At 38.7% G+C, this 15,436-nt stretch overlaps 1 protein-coding gene across 1 annotated transcript in view; it reads left to right on the top strand.

The window, feature by feature from the left end:
* The window catches only part of LOC126262931 (protein madd-4-like), a 469,727-nt gene that overhangs the window by 210,759 nt on the left and 243,532 nt on the right, over positions 1-15,436 (top strand). The gene's annotated exons all lie outside the window — the stretch shown is intronic.

Genomic DNA, 15,436 nt, shown 5'->3' with positions numbered 1-15,436 from the left:
CAAAAATAGTTCAATTATTTCTTCACCTACTTGCTTTATTACATAATTTCATGTTTCATCATCTCCTGCAGATTTCTTGGATGGATTTTGGTTTTTGAATTATTTCTGTAAGTTCCTGTTTGTCACTGGTGCCAGAACATTGAGTGTGATGGTTGCTCAAGCATTATATGTTGCTCCAATTCATGATGGTTTCTTTCATACTTTAAATTTTGTACAGCATCAGTGAAATAGTTGTTGAGTATGTTATCAATTTTTGTTCCATCTGTAACTATCATGTACTCAGTTATCACTGACTTTAGTACTATTCGTGTAATTTATATTCTTGTCACTGTATCTTTCATTGTTGATTATGTCCCATGTTGTTTTAGTTTCATGGTTTGAGTTTGTTTTATGGCTATTTTCTTTGAACTGGCCTTTGCTTCTCTTATTAATTGTCTGACGTCTTCTGATTCTGTTTATATGTCTCTATATTCCCACTCTGTCTGAGTTTGATTATTTCTTTGGTAATCCATTGCCTGTGTGCATCCTTCTTTTTCCAACCAGTCACTTTGGAGAAGACTGTATGAAAATTGTGCATTATTGTGTTAACATATGCATTACGCTTCTCATCTGTGCCTTGTGCTTGCACTGTTTCAGTCCAACTTCTTTCCCAGATGTTATTTTTAAAAATGTTCATGTTTTGTAGATTGATAATCCTGACTTCTCTAATGACTTACTTTATTTCTGGTTTAGGGCTCCTATTTTGTGGATATAGCAGAGACATGATGCGCAGAGACTGCTGTTTGCAGAACTTTTGCTTCACATTCATTGTTTTCAGTATTGATGATAGTGTTGTCAGTAATGGTCTGGCTTTGATCAGGCACTCTATTATGATTTTCATTTTAAAGTGTAATAAAGGTTCTTTTAATTCTTGTTTTGGATTTGATTATTTACCAATTTCTACACTGTAAAAGGAAGGAAGGAAGTCAATAATAAGGTCATTAGTGACAGTTTGTGTTATAGTCTCCACATATTACAACTCTCATTGTAAACTTCACTATTAATTTTGCTAGTTTTTCAGAAATGTTTTAATATTAGCACTTAGAGACCTGTATGCACATGAAGCTTTTAGTTTTTCATTCATTATGCCAGTAATTTCAAAATAGTTTTCTAAGCATGTTGGTAAGTTTATACATTTACAGTATTCACTACATTGTAGACTCTTCTTGTACACAATGTGGCAGAAATATAGGCTGATTTGGATATTTCTGAAATATGCCAAGGATTATACTGTTGAACATTTTCAACCACAACAATGAAACCCATGTATATTGCCATTTCACACACTCTTCATGTCTGAAAAATGATGTCTTGTAGGTGGCCAACTTTGTTACTTTGATGCTCAGATAATCTGTGACATAAGTTGTTTGTGGCATGGTCAAGCATCTGTTTAGGAATGTTTCTGATTTCTGTGGGAATGGTGTCTTTCAGTTTTGCAATTGCATGCTACTTCAAGCATACAACTTGTGTTTCAGGAGTCCCCAAAGGAAGTAATCACAGACTGATAAGTCAAGAAAACTGGGAGGCCACAGAATGTCCTTATTCCTTGAAATGATGCCAAACACTCTGTGCACTGCTGCCATTGAAATATGAGCATAATGTGATGTAGCACCATCTTGCTGAAACCATTACTCAATTGCAGGAAACTGTTCAAGTTCAGGTGCAAGAAGTGTATCAACCATGGCAGCATACCACTGATATGTGATTGTGGTTGCCCATCCATGTCCATCCTCAAAACAGAAAGGGCCAATTATGCTCGCTGAAGAGACAGTGCATCACACTGTGACTCTCTGGGATGTTGATGGAAATTATGAGGATTATTCTCACACCAGTAATGATAGTTTTGTTTGTCATTATAACCACTGAGATGAAAATGTGCCTTGTCACACATACATAACAAATTTAAAAAGCTGTCATTGCCCCTGGTTTTAATCAACAGCCACAACAGACAGAGTCGTTTGCTTTTCATGATCACTTTATCGCTTGTGCAGCTGCAACTTCAAATCATTCTGTAAAAACCTGTGCACACTATGACTGAACATTTCCACTACTGCTTCAATTTGTACCACAGAACGCTTTGAACTATGTGTTGCAACATTTTTCACCTCCTCTGTTCATTCCTGTGAGCGACAACTTTGGGCTTTCCAGGTGATTTCAGCTTAAGTGCACTTCCTGTTGCTACAAAGTTTTTCATCCATAACCTGACTTCATATGTCAATGGTACAGGACCGTTCTGTCTACGGTTGAAATGATAATGGTTTTCCCATCTAGCGGCAGCAACACAGTCACCCTTGTTGTGTAAGGCTTTCACATCACATTCAGCCCTGCCCCAGTGCTCCATCTCAACAAATGGCATATCTACCTGAAATGTATTACAAACATCTGGTATTGCCAATAATGCTATTTCACTTTTAGAGACTAACTAAAGCAGCCTGCTTCTCTGCCACATACTGTATATATATCTAAAAACAAAGATAATGTGACTTACCATACGAAGGCGCTGGCAGGTCGATAGATACACAAACAAACACATACATACACACAAAATTCAAGCTTTTGCAAAAAATGGTTGCTTTGTCAGGAAAGAGAGAAGGAGAGGGAAAGATGAAAGGATGTGGGTTTTAAGGGAGAGGGTAAGGAGTCATTCCAATCCCGAGAGCGGAAAGACTTACCTTCGGGGGAAAAAAGGACAGGTACACACTCGCACACACACACACATATGCATCCGCACATACACAGACACAAGCAGACATTTGTAAAGGCAAAGAGTTTGGGCAGAGATGTCAGTCGAGGCGGAAGTACAGAGACAAAGATGTTGAAAGACAGGTGAGGTACGAGCGGCGGCAACTTGAAATTAGCGGAGGTTGAGGCCTGGCGGATAACGAGAGGAGAGGATATACTGAAGGGCAAGTTCCCATCTCCGGAGTTCTGACAGGTTGGTGTTAGTGGGAAGTATCCAGATAACCTGGACGGTGTAACACTGTGCCAAGATGTGCTGGCCGTGCACCAAGGCATGTTTAGCCACAGGGTGATCCTCATTACCAACAAACACTGTCTGCCTGTGTCCATTCATGCAAATGGACAGTTTGTTGCTGGTCATTCCCACATAGAAAGCTTCACAGTGTAGGCAGGTCAGTTGGTAAATCACGTGGGTGCTTTCACACGTGGCTCTGCCTTTGATCGTGTACACCTTCCGGGTTACAGGACTGGAGTAGGTGGTGGTGGGAGGGTGCATTGGACAGGTTTTACACCGGGGGCGGTTACAAGGGTAGGAGCCAGAGGGTAAGGAAGGTGGTTTGGGGATTTCATAGGGATGAACTAAGAGGTTACGAAGGTTAGGTGGATGGCGGAAAGACACTCTTGGTGGAGTGGGGAGGATTTCATGAAGGATGGATCTCATTTCAGGGCAGGATTTGAGGAAGTCGTATCCCTACTGGAGAGCCACATTCAGAGTCTGATCCAGTCCCGGAAAGTATCCTGTCACAAGTGGGGCACTTTTGTGGTTCTTCTGTGGGAGGTTCTGGGTTTGAGGGGATGAGGAAGTGGCTCTGGTTATTTGCTTCTGTACCAGGTCGTGAGGGTAGTTGCAGGATGTGAAAGCTGTTTTCAGGTTGTTGGTGTAATGGTTCATGGATTCCGGACTGGAGCAGATTCGTTTGCCACGAAGACCTAGGCTGTAGGGAAGGGACCGTTTGATGTGGAATGGGTGGCAGCTGTCGTAATGGAGGTACTGTTGCTTGTTGGTGGGTTTGATGTGGACGGACGTGTGAAGCTGGCCATTGGACAGATGGAGGTCAACATTAAGGAAAGTGGCATGGGATTTGGAGTAGGACCAGGTGAATCTGATGGAACCAAAGGAGTTGAGGTTGGAGAGGAAATTCTGGAGTTCTTCTTCACTGTGAGTCCAGATCATGAAGATGTCATCAATAAATCTGTACCAAACTTTGGGTTGGCAGGCCTGGGTAACCAAGAAGGCTTCCTCTAAGCGACCCATGAATAGGTTGGCATACGAGGGGTCCATCCTGGTATCCATGGCTGTTCCCTTTAATTGTTGGTATGTCTGGCCTTCAAAAGTGAAGAAGTTGTGGGTCAGGATGAAGCTGGCTAAGGTAATGAGGAAAGAGGTTTTAGGTAGGGTGGCAGGTGATCGGCGTGAAAGGAAGTGCTCCATCGCAGCGAGGCCCTGGACGTGTGGAATATTTGTGTATAAGGAAGTGGCATCAATGGTTACAAGGATGGTTTCTGGGGGTAATAGATTGGGTAAGGATTCCAGGCGTTCGAGAAAGTGGTTGGCGTCTTTGATGAAGGATGGGAGACTGCATGTAATGGGTTGAAGGTGTTGATCTACGTAGGCAGAGATACGTTCTGTGGGGGCTTGGTAACCAACTACAATGGGGCAATGGGGCAACTACAGCCATTATGAAATACATGAAGTGTATTTGCAATTACGAATATGGACAACCATAAGCTGTGTAATGGAATGACAATGAAAATTTGTGCTGGATTGGGACTCGAACCCAGAATTCCCTCTTTTCACAGGCAGTCGCCTCACCATTAGGCTATACAAGCATGACTCATGGCCACACCCAAACTTCTGTGTGTCATCAACTATGTGTCTACAACCTGCACTCATGTATTCATTATGTATATCCCTGGACAAGGGAACATTTATTTGAAAGTCACTTGCTCAGTGTCAGCAAATAAATACAATATTAAAGTGCCTGTGTTATTCCAAATTATGATGCAATGTTCCTTTGGAAATGTATGCATTTTTGGAGTGTAATGGTCCAGTTATCACGTCTTCCTGGTTTTTGATATTTTGCGTTGCTGTGATCTGTATTTTGGTTGTTCATGCACACTGTAGTTCCCTGCATATCTAATCCTTGCTATGTGAAACCTTATCTTCTTAGGAATCTATTTACATCAACTGCTATGACATGATTTGTATTCTTCAGTTGCTTTTTGAACATATTTGTTCAGCTTATATATATATGATTCATCTGTACCTTACCCTGATGGTACTGAATTGTACACAATATCACTGTTGTGTGCATTATGTTTCCAAGTACATCATTTCCTATTACTACTGCTGATTGATCAAGTGAGCATTACCAGTGCATCTTCTTTTCTAAGTGCTTGGTTTTCGTTAAGTAGCACACCTGGTTTGACAGATAATGTTACAGAGTTTTTCTTGCAATAAATAATTTAAAACACATGCACAGTTTCTTCCAAGTACCAGTATGTCAGTTTATGTGAGAAATTTAGTTTCTGGCAGTGATTCCTGATGTTGTTCCCTGCTTATTCCATCTGTGTTTGTGTTATATTTACATTTACTGGGATATGCAATGTATCACATTTACCTTTCAGCAGTGTCACTGTTTTTTGTGTATTACACTATCACAAATTGGGCATAGTTTTTTCAGTCCCAGGATGAATAGATGCACTGTTCATCACATTCATATAATTTAACTGTTATTTTACAGCCTTCAGGCGTTAATTAAGAGTTGCCATTAGAGCACCAGTTGCAGGATTTTGTCTTTCGTTCTTTGTGAGAAATTTTGCCCCAAGTATTTGCTTGTACGATTCTGTCATCTATTGATCAAGACATTAACAATCAATAGGCTACCATTTATATCAGGTTCTGGATTGCAATGGCATAACGTTTAGCTCTATCGTAATATAAATAATGTTGTGGTGCTGTATAACTCAGGGACTCCAAATTTTATCAGAAGACTGTTAGATTTGTTATTTAATGTGTGATTTGAAATGATGTGTGAATGTTGTAGTATGAACTGCCATTTCTTAAGATATAATTGTTCCATGTAATAAACATATTTTTTTCATCCTGAAGGATGCATGTGCAGTGGATCTCATTTTTATTCTTATTTAGAAAAGCAAACAAATTTTAAACAAAAATTATTATTTTCTGGTAAGACATACACACCCACCACCTTTCCCTGCTTTTCTCATTGTTGATATATAATAATAATATGTACCAAGATACTCAGGAGATTTGTGTATTATGTACTCGTAATTCACCCGTTTTGATAACGGACATCTTTTAAATACTATGAGCTACATTTAAAATGTTTATTAACCAAACCGGTGTTGATTGTATAACCCATTATCAATGGTATCTGATACAGAGGATGACAAACAGTTGTATGTGCATTGATATCTACAACAAGATAATTGTATAGGTATTAGCGGTAACGTAAGTCAACTTATATTATGTACCTTTATACCAATATCTTCATGCCTGTTACAGATTTTTTGTGATGCTCATCTTGAAGTTCATCTAGTAAGCAACAGCCATATGGGTAACTGGAATCAAATTACAACCATGCTGTTATGTGTACAGTTGTCTTGTCTTGTTGTAGATTGTCAATGAACATATAACTGTTTGTCGCCCTCTGCATCAGATTCCACTGATGACATGAACACCTGAATACTGGTTGGCTTATAAACATTTTAAGTGCTGTTAATGGTGTTTAGAAGATGTTCATTAACAAATATTTACAAGCTGCTGAGCACCAAGCATTCAAACGCTTTACAGCTCTTCTGAATTTACTAAAAATTACATTTTCTGACAGTGAAAAGTGTGTTAAATTAGGAGAGAACATAGACCTTTGGCAATGCTGTTACCGTAACCTTTATTTCATATTCACAGTTTCACACAGCTATTGCCTCTGACAGCCCAGAAGCAAAAGTTGTCCCCTCCCAACCAAATCTAGACCTCAGGCTATGCTACAGAGCAGTCTGTCAACTCAGTCAAGACTTCAAGAGGGAGTGGATGGGATGGCACTATCACATTCAAACCAGTTTCCTGAGTTCTGTTGGAGTCCAGACTCTGTGACCCATCTATTTTGATGAGCTTCAGTGTACTTGTTGAGGGCCAGTCAAAACCTGTAACTCCTCTGAAAGGTTTAGGTCATTACACTCCTATTTTTTAAGAATTAAGATCAAAAGTTATGAAATAGGATCCTTGTTGATCAAATGGAATTGTTAGAACTCTCAAAAATTAAGAAATTTTATACATACATATCTGAGAATTTGTGAGTTCCATTTATACAGGTATACTTGATGAACAAACTTATTGCTAACTGTGGTGGAAGTGCCCTGTGTTCATATTACAGGCAATGTTTATACTCATGGGTTCAGTGTGTTCGTATATTATATTAGAACTGACATGTGAATACATTTTCACGGAATTTGGGTGCATAGATCCTGAGAAATCAGTACTCAGTACCTCTGGCTGTAGTAACGGCCTTGATACGCCTGGGCATTGACTCAAACAGAGCTTGGATGGCGTGTACAGGTACAGCTGCCCACGCAGGTTCAACGCGATACCACAGTTCAAGTGACTGGCGTATTGTGACGAGCCAGTTGCTCGGCCACCATTGACCGGACGTTTTCAATTGGTGAGAGATCTGGAGAATGTGCTGGCCAGGGCAACAGTTGAGCGGTTTCTGTATCCAGAAAGGCCCGTGCAGGACCTGCAACATGTGGTCGTGCCTTATCCTGCTGAAATGTAGGTTTTCGCAGGGATCGAATGAAGGGTAGAGCCATGGGTAGTAACATATTTGAAATGTAACATCCGCTGTTCAAAGTGCCGTCAATGAGAACAAGAGGTGACCGAGACCTGTAACCAATGGCACCCCATACCATTATACTGGGTGATACGCCAGTATGGCGATGACGAATACATGCTTCCAATGTGCGTTCACCGTGATGTTGCCAAACACGGACGCGACCATCATGGTGCTGTAAACAGATCATGGATTCATTCGAAAAAATTACGTTGTGCCATTCGTGCACCCAGGTTTGTCGTTGAGTACACCATCGCAGGCGCTCCTGACTGTGATGCAGCGTCAAGGGTAACCGCAGCCATGGTCTCTGAGCTGATAGCCCCTGCTGCTTCAAACGTCGTCAAACTGTTCGTGCAGATGGTTGTTGTCTTGCAAACGTCCCCATCTGTTGACTCAGGGATCGAGACGTGGCTGCACGATATGTTACAGCCATGCGGATAAGATGCCTGTCATCTCGACTGCTAGTGATACGAGGCCATTGGGATCCAGCACTGCTTTCCGTATTACCCTCCTGAAAGTCCGCTAACAGTCATTGGATCTTTACCAATGCGAGCAGCAATGTCGTGATACGATAAACCGCAATCGTGATAGGCTACAATCCGACCTTTATCAAAGTGAGAAACATGATGGTACGCATTTCTCCTCCTTACACGAGGCATCACAACCAGGCAACGGCGGTCAACTGCTGTTTGTGTATGAGAAATCGGTTGGAAACTATCCTCATGTCAGTACGTTGTAGGTGTCACCACCAGCGCCAACCTTGTGTAAATGCTCTGAAAAGCTAATAATTTGCATATCACAGCATCTTCATCCTGTTGGTTAAATTCCGCATCTGTAGCAAGTCATATTTGTGGTGTAGCAATTTTAATGGCCAGTATAGAGTGTGTGTGTGTGTGTGTGTGTGTGTGTGTGTGTGTGTCTATATATATCGGGAGAGATTCGAGGGGTGGGGGGGGGGTGGGGGAGGGGGGGGGAAATGCATTACAAAGCAGGGAAAGCAAAGAAATTCTTTCCACTGTGTTCACAATAAAATTAATTTCATTTAGTATAACAATAGATAAACTTCAAGATGGTTTTTATTTTATTACTCATCATCATCATTTAACAGTTCCAGTTTCCCAGGTACTGGTAATAAGCCTCTTCCACTTCATCCTGTCCAAATGGAGAACATAATCCACTGTCCATCCTCAGGGTACTAGCTCAGCCTTAATCAAGTCCATCCATCGGGTTTGAGATCTTCCTTGGGGTCTTTTCCCATGCACCTGTCTTTCCAAGTTTATTTTGGCTTTTCTAGTAGGCTCCATTCTCATCACATGCCCATAACATCGAAGTCTAGATGCGCCAATTCAATCTAATAGGATGTTTTTATTCCCGCTTCTTTCCTCACCTCCTCATTCCTTAACTTGTCCATCTTGGTTTTCTGGGTGGTGGGTCTAAGAAATTTTATCTCTGATGCTTGCAGCCTTGATGATTCTCTTTTTGTGAGGCTATATGTTTCAATACCATAGGTCAATAGTTATATGAAATAGCTATTAAATATCATCAGTTTGGCCAGTTTTGGAATCAAGTCATCCCATAAAAGTGATCTTACTTGTTGGTAGAATTCAGATCCCTTTTGCACTCTGTTGGTGATTTCATTTCTGACCAAATTATCATTGGAGATTACACTTCCAAGATAAGGAAAACTGTCCACACACTCGAATTGGTGGTCTCCTAGTTTTACACTTGCTGGTTGTCCATCTCTGTTGACTGCAATCAGCACTGTCTTGGTCTTGCTGATGTTGGGGTTATTTTCTGGAACTGAGATTTCCATTCATCGAGTCTGATTTTTACTTCCTCTTCAGTTTCACCCCATATCATGATGTCATCAGCAAAGGCAAATGCATTCAGTTCTCCTGACTTCTCCTTGACATTCTTCATTGTAGTATCCATAACAGTGATGAATAGTAGTGGGGACAGTGCACTTCCTTGCTGAACTCCACTCTTGGTCTCAAACCATGATAATCGTCCTTTCCCAATTTGTACATAGCTTGTACAGTCTTCGTACAACATCTGAATTTTTCTTATTAGTCCTCCAAGCACATTCTTTTCCTCAGGCATTCCCAGATCTTATTTCTTACAACACTGTCATAGGCTTTTTCTATATCCGGGAATAAAATGACCAATAATTTTTCACCAACATGCTGGTGCTAAAAATTAGATCTATTGTTGATCTGTTACTTTTGAAGCCATATTGTTCCTCTTTCAGCTGTGGTTCTATGATAGTTCTCAGTCTCTTTTCTATGATCTTCTCAAGTATTTTTAGCCCATGAGACAGTAGTGTTATTCCTCTGTAGTTGGTGCATTTCCGCCTGCTACCTTTCTTAAACAGGGGAATTATTACGCCTGTGCTCCAATCCGCAGGTATTTTGTTATCTGCCTATATGGCACTGACTACTCAGTGCAGCCATTGTGTGCTTTGGATACCTGCTGTCTTTATCATGTCAGTATCATCTGCACCCGAAGATTTTCCTTTAGGCATAGATTTTAAGGCTGCCTCTGTTTCTGTCCAGGTGATCGGAGTTTCATCATTGTAAATGTGGATTTCCAGTTCTGTATTTGATTCTTCAACTGACCTATTTAATAGGTGGTCAAAATGGTTTTTCAGGACTTCTCTCATGTCACTTTCTTTCCTAACCAGATTTCCATTTTCATCTTCAAGTGCTTTTATAGTATTCATTGGTTTGCTTTTACCTATGACAACCCTAAACAACAGTTTCTTATTGCCTCTACTGTCCTCCAATTTCTGAGTGAGTATCTTCCATGCCTTGGTCTATTGTTCTGCAACTGTTCTTTTAACTTCAAGTTTCTTGATTCAGTACATTTGTTCGAGGTTTCTGATCTTTGCCTCATCTGTGATAAGTTTCAGTTTAGTTTTCTCCTGTTCCCTCTCTTTCCTGAAGAGATTTCTTTCTCTGATTACTGCTCTCACACTTTCATTCATTCCACTAAGGTGTTTCCTTCTCTCTTGTCATCAAATTTGTCTTTCCACAAACTTCGGTGGCTTCCTTTACCAATGTGTACCTTAGTCTGGTCCATTCTGCCTCTCCATTTTTCCTTTCATCTCTTGGTAACATGGATTATTTTTTGCATTTTATTGTTCTGTACTTTTCGCACATGGAAGTTTCTCAGGTCTGCTACTAATAGACGGTGATAACTGTCAAGGCTCTTGCTGGGCATTACTCTGACATCAGTTACCGTTATACTCCTCTCTTCATCTGTGATGACATAATCAGTCACAGTCTTTTGTAATCCATTCCAACTGTATCGTGTTATCTTATGGCTCTGTCTCTTCTCAAAACAACTGTTTTTCACCACCAATCCATTCCTCATGCAGAAGTCAAGGATATGCTCATCTTTTATATTTCTTCTATCATATCTATGGGGTCCCATTACAGTCTCATATCCTGTTTTATCTCTCCTAATCTGTGCATTTAAGTCTCCTATAATGGTCACCCTCTCTTTACTAATGACTTTTTCCAAATCTTCAAAAAACTTGTTCTTATCCTCTTGACAGCATCCAATTTGAGGTGCGTACAGCTGTACTAAAGTTTGTTTTTCTTTCCCTAAATGAAAAGTCATCTTTATTATTCTCTCACTAATGCACTGAATGTCAGTGACTCCTTCTAGATCTTTATTCATGATGAAACTGACACCATTCTTCATCTCTTTGTTATTTCCATGCCAATACAGTGTGTACTGTTTCTTTAATTTGTTCATGCCCTTCCCTTTCCATTTTGTTTCACTCACCCCCAGTATCATTAATTTTCTCCTTTCCATAATGTCCACTAGTTCTTCACATTTTCCTGTGAGGCTGAATAAGTTGGTAGTCCCAATCCATGTAAGTCTTCTCCAGGATTTTTGCATTTTTGCAAGACCCTGTCTATCATCAGGTCGTAAACCATCATCCCTGACAAGAGTTTGCTCATGCAGGTAACTTAATCAAGTTGATCGCATTCCAAGGCTCTCATGTGTCTTGAAAGAAACTACAAATAAGCTCTTTTACTGGCTTGCTAGGCCTAATGTAATTGAGGATTTTCTTTCAGTGTCAACTCCCTCAGCCTTTGACAAGCCAATATCGTGCTATAAGGCAGTAGCTGCTGGGCTTGGTCCATCCATGGTATTTTATATTCCTGGTACCTACCATATCTCATGGTCAATCCCCTATCCGCAATCTGGGGAAGCGCCCGATGGGAGACCAGCAACAACTAAAGTGTTGTAAACTCTTAGTGGAAGTCTTATTCAGTTTTACATACAAGGAAGTTGACTGTGATCCAAAATGCAGGCCTTATACCACTTGGCTGTAGCTCCAGCTAGCATGGGCTTTTCTCCTCAAATATATCAGCAACGCATCCAAAACATTAATTGTACTATTTCTATGAACCTGTATGACTACAGGCTTGATATGTATGTGTAAAATTCTCTTATTTGCTGATTACACTTGGTTTGGGAAGGCTCCTGCATCATGACCCTCAACAACAATTTTTTTTTTCAAAATGGAAGTATACTGACATAAAATTTTTCATAAAAGCCATTTTCAAGTGGTTCCTGCTAGTACACCAGGGCTCTCCCTGTGAGTTAAAAGTTAAAAGACAATTAATTAAAGATTGTAAATTGAAAGTGAATTTGTGAATTGTGGTTTATTAGTCTCATAACGTACATAATCTAAATCATTTGATTCAGGTACAGGAGACACGTCAAAATTTTGGTAAAGTTTTACCATATACATAAAACACCTGATTTTAACAAATGGTACCATAACAATAATACAATATAAAAATAAACATACAATAAAAAAAAACTAACAATTAATTATGACAACTGATTTTAACAAATGGTATCATAATAATATTACAATTTTGTTACACATACAATAAAAGACTAACAATTAATTACCCCTTGCTCAAATTATCATGTCATCCTCTATGAATTCTTCTACAGAATAATAGCATTTCTCCCACAGAATCTGCTGTAGCCTTATTTTTAGACTCTCTGGCTTCATATTAAATATATTTTTGCCCATTAGCTTGTTATATATTGTCATCCCCATATACTGTGGAGTTCGTGCATATAATTTCAAATGGTGTGTGGGTAACATAAAATTATTTTTGTTTCTTGTGTTGTATGTGTGATTAAAATGATTTTCCTCAAATAATGTTTGTCTGCTGTGTACAAAGATTATAATTTCATAGATGTATATGGAGGTAACTGTTAGGATTTGCAGGTTCCGAAATAATGGGCGACAAGATTCTGTTTGTTGAGCACTACACATGTATCTTATAATTTTCTTTTGCAGTTTCAGTATTCGAGATACACTACTTGAATTTCCCCAGAAATTGATACCATACCTAATGACAGATTCAAAATAACTATGATATGCTATTTTTCATGTACCCATGTCAGTAGAGTTTGCTAGTATTTGCATTGCAAATGCAAAGCTGCTTAGTTTATTTGATAGGAACTCAATATGTGTACTCCAGTTTAAGTTGTCCACATTTAGTCCTAGGAATTTGACTGTGTTAACTTCTTCCATAGGATGATTTTGATGATGTATTTTAAGATCCACACATTTCAAATGTTTGGTTTTGAAATGTATCATATTGGTTTTTGCAATGTTCAGTTTCAAGCCATTTAACTGGAACCAGTTTTCTAGAGTACCCATTGCGCTCACAATGGAGCTCTGAATTTTTTCTATATCATCTTCAATTAAAACAGAAGTATCGTCCACAAACAGAACTGACGGGAAATTTCTATTTCAATATATTCCTTTTTGTATATGTAACATAAAGCAGAGTAGAGTTACTCACAGAAATAAAAACGTACTTTGCAAAAAGTCTGATAACATAACTCCTCAAAGCACAATCACATGTGACATAACTTCTCTTAATAAAGTAATTTTTGATACCAAACTCTGTTATCTCATTGAAAGTATTCATTACTTTTTAAGTCAACTTCAAACATTTATTTACTGATTCTTTTATTTGCAGATTTTCTCCCTTTGGTTCCTTTACTTCGTGTATCTTATTAGTTTCCATTTTGTGTCATTTCTGATGAGTTGTGCTGTGCTATGGAGGCCAACTAGTTCTGTTTCAGCTTTTATAAGGGTTCTTAAGAAAAATTGGTTTCAGCCTCTGTAACAAGAAGATTCTCTGCTGACTGCAATCAAAGCATTGGGATGTACTGAAAGTTCTCTTATCAGCAACTTTACTCTCATATGTTACTTTTAATAGAACTGTTATTGCAGTTTCATACAACAAGGCAATATAAAAATCTATGTTCATCAATACACTGAATAAGTAACCCAGTATTGTTCTTAATGTTATGGATTTGTGCAACAGAAGAGATGAGATGTATATGTTGTATAAAGGATATGGTTAAAATGCAGCTGTGTGTAATTGTTCCAGATTGAAGGTAAGTAGTATATTATAATGATCAAATTAAATATTTTTGACAGCCCATTCTTCATGAGTAGTATCCGATGTTGAGGGTTCTCATATTTGGAAGTAGTGACAAAGACGGCACAACCTGTCATTTTTGGTTAGTGACAATATCAAACAGTTTGAGGATTATGACATCATATAATCATGTGTGTTTTAAATATCATAGCTTCTCAACCCCTCAGGAATGTAGGGGTTTTGGGTGGTAACGTTCTCATTATTATTAAAAACTTGGAAAATAAGGATTACTCAAGGGTTTTGGTATAATTAAATATGGAATGTGCAGTATATAAAAGCAAAACAAAACATTTGTTATTATTCATTTGTTGACTTCACCAGTTAAAAGCAAAATATGATCTTCCAGCCTAGTTTATGCTTCTGGCTACGCTTCAGAGCACAATTTATTCTACAAAGAGAGTTAGTGGTTATGATGTTTTCATTGTCTTTGTCAACTCCCAACCAAACTATCACTGTCCTTCCTAATCTAGACCTTGGGCTATACTACTGACCAGTCATCTATGAAACCTCTCTCTCTTATGTCTTCAAAATAAAATTTTCAACTTTTTGTTCAGAATACAAGCTGCATTTTCGGTAGTTACTGTGGTTGTCATTTCAGCTGCAACATTTGATACTCTATCCCTGTGTCTGTTTCTTTGTACAATGGTATGACTGGATAACAGAGGAACAGTTGTTTCTTGATCATGCTTTCAACTGATTCTTTGCACTCACTCAAAAATCCAAATTAACTTGATTGATGCAATTCACTGTTTATTCTATTTCACATAAGTTCATCACTTTTCCCTGAAGTTCCACACTATTCTATCCTCTGCTTCTAATTCTTAATACACAGTGTGATATCCCAGATATTTGTTTGTCTGTCTTCAAACTGTTGGACCTGTGATGAAGTTTAGTAAAATGTTATGAGAGAAACATAACACAAATAAAAGTAACAAGAGATTTTCATCATGAATGGTTTAAATGGATTAGGCTTAAAACGTATCAGAGTGACTGAAATGTTTTGCTGTTTTCAAAATTATTAAACTCCCATCAGTAGAGGCAATGAAGGGAAAAGTATGTAAGGAGCGAAGCTGACATTTCTGGATATGTGTAGTAAAATAAAATAAGCATAGGCCATAAAATGAGAAATATAAAATTACAAAAGAATGTAAAAAGTAATCAGTGACAGTAAGTAAGAAACTGTGAAGTACTAGAGAAGCAGAATTCAAAATGTGGAGAATACGCGGGAAGCTAAAAAATATTTTACTTAATTTGAAAGAGGAAATGATAGGTAATTTGACACAGAAGTTGGAACCATGAAGACTTTTCATCAAC

This window comes from Schistocerca nitens, chromosome 6 (genome assembly GCF_023898315.1).
Source record: "Schistocerca nitens isolate TAMUIC-IGC-003100 chromosome 6, iqSchNite1.1, whole genome shotgun sequence".
Taxonomy (NCBI): Eukaryota; Metazoa; Arthropoda; class Insecta; order Orthoptera; family Acrididae; genus Schistocerca; species Schistocerca nitens.
The sequence above is the reverse complement of the archived record's forward strand: the minus strand, read 5'-3'. Positions and strand labels throughout refer to the sequence as shown.